Source organism: Nannospalax galili, unplaced genomic scaffold (genome assembly GCF_000622305.1).
Source record: "Nannospalax galili isolate Female #2095 unplaced genomic scaffold, S.galili_v1.0 scaffold936, whole genome shotgun sequence".
Classification (NCBI taxonomy): Eukaryota; Metazoa; Chordata; class Mammalia; order Rodentia; family Spalacidae; genus Nannospalax; species Nannospalax galili.
Genome location: NW_008337142.1, coordinates 142,406 through 148,076, shown reverse-complemented (window position 1 = coordinate 148,076; position 5,671 = coordinate 142,406). Strand labels below are relative to the sequence as shown.

General features: G+C 45.3%; 1 pseudogene across 1 annotated transcript; it reads left to right on the top strand.

Moving 5' to 3' along the window:
• Positions 1-3,074: 3,074 nt before the first annotated feature.
• Positions 3,075-4,096, top strand: LOC103733332 (annotated as a pseudogene). Its single transcript, XR_001872424.2, has one exon. The product of XR_001872424.2 is annotated as a 40S ribosomal protein SA pseudogene (transcript).
• Positions 4,097-5,671: the final 1,575 nt, after the last annotated feature.

The following is a 5,671-nucleotide window of genomic DNA, read 5'->3' as shown; positions in this document are numbered from 1 at the left end:
TAGAAAAGGTCAGTAAGGCCATGTTGTTGAAGACACTGCATGGCATGAGCTCAGGAGAAGGAGAAACGGGGCTGAGGGTAACCTGAAAACTCCATGCCACTGGATTGATGGCTTTCATAGTGCCAGAAGGTGCTATGCAGATGGTTGGGCAAAAAGGATCCCCTATGATTTTGCTTGATGATGTACCCTGCATGCTGCACACTATTGACATGCCAAACAATGCCTGCTGGTGCAATAATGACTCAACTAACATATGTACAACTGACTAATTTCTGTTTGGATAAGGCCCGCTCCAAGGGTTGAACACACATCTGGTGCTGTAGACAAAGCCAACCCCTTGTGTTAGGGAAAGCTATAGGCCTCAGAAGGGAAGCTGCTGCAAGTACACTGCTTGATGAATATGGCACACCTGCTGGGATACTTTCTAGACATTTGTATTTACATCCGTGTTCATTTAGGTTTGTCTACTTTCTTCCATTTGTCTTTATAGTAGTGGAGACACCACTGAGATGGATCAGCAGCCATGTCTTGAAGACAAGTGATGGGGATGCCCAAGAGGTCAATTATCTTGCCTCAGTACAAGAGAGATCATCCTGAATGTGTCACCCCCTCCAAGACTCAGGGACCTTGCAGACAATTGGCAGAAAGACTGTGAGAGCCAGAGGAAGGGGTGGAGTGTTAGGTAGGTGTCCTCCAAAAAGCTAAAACTGAATGTGGGCAGGTCTAGAGACCAATGCTGGGAAATTTAGAGCGCATTGGAAAAAGTGGTGGAACCATCACCATATTGGATATGTTTCTCTTATAATTCCTGAGTTGTTTGCATAAAAGCAACATTTTTTCCCAGAGCCATACAGAGGTTTCCCTCCTTTAGGAACAACATACCTAGTCCTCTAAGATTTTGTAAATTCATTTCTGCCAGGGAATCCACCTGTGTCTCAAGTTGTTCTATAGAATTCATGAGATAATCTATATCTTGATCTACCCTACACTCCGGATCTTAAATTTTTTATCTCCCAGGGCTAATGCTGATGCCCCTAGGGCAGCAGAGCCCATAACCCCAGTTCTTACCAGGAGGGTAATAAGGACAGCTGATACTGCTCTCTTCTTCCAGGTGGAGATGCTGCTAGTTATTGGCCCCTTTCCTCAGTTCCATTATATATGTACACCCGGGTAAAGACATAAACAAGGACACAAAGCCTCCCCTCATTAGGCTCCATTTCTAGATGTTCAGTGGTGATGCAAAAGGTTAAAAGTATAAGCCCACTATGTACCTGATAGGGCTTGAAAGTGTATTCTGGTAGCCTGAGACTGGTGGTATAGATTTGAGAACTGCAAGAATCACTATAAGGGGCACTTGGTAGAGTATATATTGAAGAAATTAGACAAGTACCCTTGCCTTGAAGGTCACCCAGAGTGAGTCTACTTTCTTGTGACTTGCAGTCTCTACCTTCAAGTGAGGCAGTACTGGAGGTGATAGAGATATTGTTCCCTATACACACATGGAAGGGGGACCAGGAATCTAGGCAGAGCCCAAAATCTCTGTCCTAGCTTGGGAGCAGTGGTATTTATCCAACTGTGAATTAGTCTCAGTGTCTCAATCTTGGAAATGTTGTCTGGGGAAATTTTTCCCTACTACCTGGAAGTAATCAGAGGCTGTAGATAGATCTTCAGTGGGAACTGAGATTGGGGACAAAAGAGGGGGATTGTGTAATACTATGGGGGAGAGGTGTAGTGGTACTACCTGGGAGCAGGGTAGGAGTAGGAGGAGGATGAAAGGGCCACTTAGAAACTGGAAGCCAACTCTCTGGCCTGATGGGAATAAGCCAGTGAGTGGGCATTTACCATTGGATTGTGAATACGGTTCTGAGGAGCTTATCCTTGTCATCCAGAGTCACAGTCCCAAAGGTTGTCCTGTTAACCAATGTTGTGAGCTGAGTTCATTCCAGGCTACAACAGTTATCTGAAATGGTTTGCATGAGCCTGGACTACATGAAGTTGGGATCAGTAGTCTTTTTATTGAAATGTGTTTGTCTTTATGACTGCCTCAGGAATACTCAGTTTCACAGGCCCAAGCAGCACAGTGATCCCCATTTCTCTGCCTGTTTTCAGGGCACATAGAACTGCTTCTTCTGGAGTCCAATCTAGGGTTGGAAAACTAACACCCTTTGTCACTGACTCCCACTCTACCTGATATATCTGATGTTCATTTTACCATGTTAAGGGACTCATGTAGAAGGGTACAGAGGTCAACCACAAAAATGGGCTGGGAAGTGGCATTATAGACAGTTTCTGACACTTTCTATCAGCAGTTCAGGACAACTCACAATCTCAAGTGTGATAGCGAATCCTAGCTGTCAACTTGATTGGATCTGGGATTAACTGAAATGAAAGTGATCATCTTGATTGGATCATCTGAAGCTGGAAGAAACACCCTAAATGTGGGGGTTACCTTCTGATGGCAGCCAGTATAAAAGGCCAAGGCAGAGTAGAACGCCATGCTTCTTGCTGCTTGCCTTCTCTCTCACTACTGAGCGACTACAGATTCTCAGCCTCTCCAGTGTGGTGCAGCCATTGTTGAACTACTTGGACTCTATCCTGTGAGCTAAGCTGATAAATTTCTATACATGTATATTCATTCTACTGGTTCTGTTTCTTTGGAGAATCCTGACTAATACAGATTGTGGTACCAGGAGTGGTTCTAGAGAAACAGAATTGAAAGGATGAATTTCTTTAATGGGCTTGTTTATATTTGGAGCAGGCTCTCCAAATCAGAGTCTTCAGATAGTATGGAGAACACTGAAAATCCATGTGTAGACTATTTGAAACAATTCTGGAGATAGACCCATTTGAATCTCCCAACTCACCTTGTGTGAAGAGCAAGAAATTTAGAGACTCTATACATAAAACATTTGATGATTTGTGGAAAAATAAGAAAAATGATGCTGGCTGGTTACTTCTAGCATCTCTGGATAAAGTGATGAAGATAAAAAATGTCGAGCTTAATGATAAAATTGACAAGCTCCATACTCAAATCAACAGTTTAAATGTTTCCAAGTGGCCTTTGTGCACTGCTCAGGGAGGGGTCCATACGGCTTTGTTCTTGATTCCCATCGTAACTTAAAGGGAAACTTAACACAATGTCCGGAGCCCTTGATGTCCTGCAAATGAAGGAAGAGGATGTCCTCAAATTCCTTGCAGCAGGAACCCACTTGGGTGGCACCAACCTTGACTTCCAGATGGAACAGTACATCTACAAGAGGAAAAGTGATGGTATCTACATCATAAATCTGAGGAGGACTTGGGAAAAGCTGCTGTTGGCAGCTCGTGCCATAGTTGCCATTGAAAACCCTGCTGATGTCAGCGTCATCTCCTCCCGGAACACTGGCCAGCAAGCTGTTCTGAAGTTTGCTGCTGCCACTGGAGCCACTCCAATTGCTGGCCGCTTCACTCCTGGGACCTCCACTAACCAGATTCAAGCAGCCTTCAGGGAGCCACGTCTTCTGGTGGTGACTGACCCCAGGGCTGACCACCAGCCCCTCACAGAAGCGTCTTATGTTAACCTGCCTACCATCACTCTGTGTAACACAGATTCTCCTCTGCACTATGTAGACATCGCCATCCCATGCAACAATAAGGGAGCTCACTCAGTGGGTTTGATGTGGTGGATGCTGGCCCGGGAAGTTCTGCGCATGCGTGGTACCATTTCCCGTGAGCACCCGTGGGAGGTCATGCCTGATCTCTACTTATATAGAGACCCTGAAGAGATTGAGAAAGAAGAGCAAGCTGCTGCTGAAAAGACTGTGACCAAGGAGGAATTTCAGGGTGAATGGACTGCACCGGCTCCTGAGTTCATTGCACCTCAGCCAGAGGTGGCAGACTGGTCTGAAGGCGTGCAAGTGCCCTCTGTACCTATCCAACAGTTCCCTACTGAAGACTGGAGTGCCCAGCCAGCCACTGAGGACTGGTCTGCAGCCCCCACTGCTCAGGCCACTGAATGGGTTGGAACAACCACTGAGTGGTCGTGAGCTGTGCTGCAGTCACCTGAGCAGGATGGAAAGAAGGTGGATGGAAAATAAAATGTTTCTTAAAAAAAAAATGTTTCCAAGTGTGCCCTGGAAGAGAATCTTCTCCCAGCAGCCAGAGAGCTAAAGCTGAAGAAAATCAAGCTGGAGCCCTTCTTATATGTATGGCTGACCTACAATGCAAATTTAATTCCCAGCCACGAAAGGTGTCAGCAGTAAAGGTGAGGGCATTGGTAGGAAAAAATTGGAATCCTGACACGTGGGATGGAGATATGTGGGAGAACCCTGAGGAGGCTGAGGATTTAGAATCCTCAGATGCTGAGGAATTTGATTCACCTGTTGAATTAATCTTCCCCACCCTCAGCAGACCCACCCTCCCCACCCTTGCCTGAGACATCTTCCCCACCCTCAGCAGACCCACCCTCCCGACCCTTGCCTGAGGCAACTAATCCCATTCAGCAAAATGAAGCTGATGTCCCTTAAGGCCCTGTTATTGTTGCCTCTAGACCTATAACCAGACTCAAAGCTAAGCAGGGCCCTAGAGGAGAGATAGAAAGTGTGGTCCATGAGGAAGTACGCTACACCACTAAAGAACTTAGTGAATTCCCTCAGCAGACCCACCCTCCCGACCCTTGCCTGAGGCAACTAATCCCATTCAGCAAAATGAAGCTGATGTCCCTTAAGGCCCTGTTATTGTTGCCTCTAGACCTATAACCAGACTCAAAGCTAAGCAGGGCCCTAGAGGAGAGATAGAAAGTGTGGTCCATGAGGAAGTACGCTACACCACTAAAGAACTTAGTGAATTTGCTAATTCTTTCAAGCAGAAATCTAGTGAATATATCTGGGAATGGATTTTAAGGGTATGGGGCAATTGTGGAAGGAACATAAAATTGGATCAGGCTGAGTTTATTGACATGGGCCCCCTGACTGGAGATTCTAGGTTTAATATGGGAGCTTGTGCAGTTGAAAAGGCTATTAAAAGTTTATTTGATTGGTTGGCTGAGGGGTTTATCAAAAGATGGCCTAGTGACAGAGAGCTGGAGATACCTGATATCCCTTGGCTTAGTGTTGATGAAGGGATTGTAAGGCTCAGGCAAAATGGTATGCTCAAGTGGATACCCAGTGCAACACCAAATCCTCCACAATGGAAGGGCCCAGAGGACATGCCTTTTACTGATTTTATAAGATGGAAAGTACTGAGAGAGGCACCAGAACTTTTGAAGAGCTTTGTTTTTGCTCTTTTCCTTATGCCGAATCTTACAGTTGGACATGCTGCTGCTCAATTGCATAAATTAAATGTAAATATAATAGGTGTAACAGATCATTGGAGTAGGGGTCAGGTGGCAGAACTGAATTACCAAAGACAAGGTGAGCATAGTAATCGTAATAGGTGGCAAAAGCAAAACAATACCTACAATGGCTTGACTCGAATGGACCTGTGATATTGGCTAATCAATCATGGTGTTTCCAGGGACCACATACATAAGAAGCCTACTAAGTTTTCATTTGATCTGTATAAGCAGAAAAGCTTTAGGATTAATGATAGTAAGTCAGTATTGGATCATACCAGTAGAGAATATCGCTCAGTCAACCAATTTCCAGACCTGAGACAGTTTACAGACCCAGAACCCCTTGAATGAAGGGAAGGC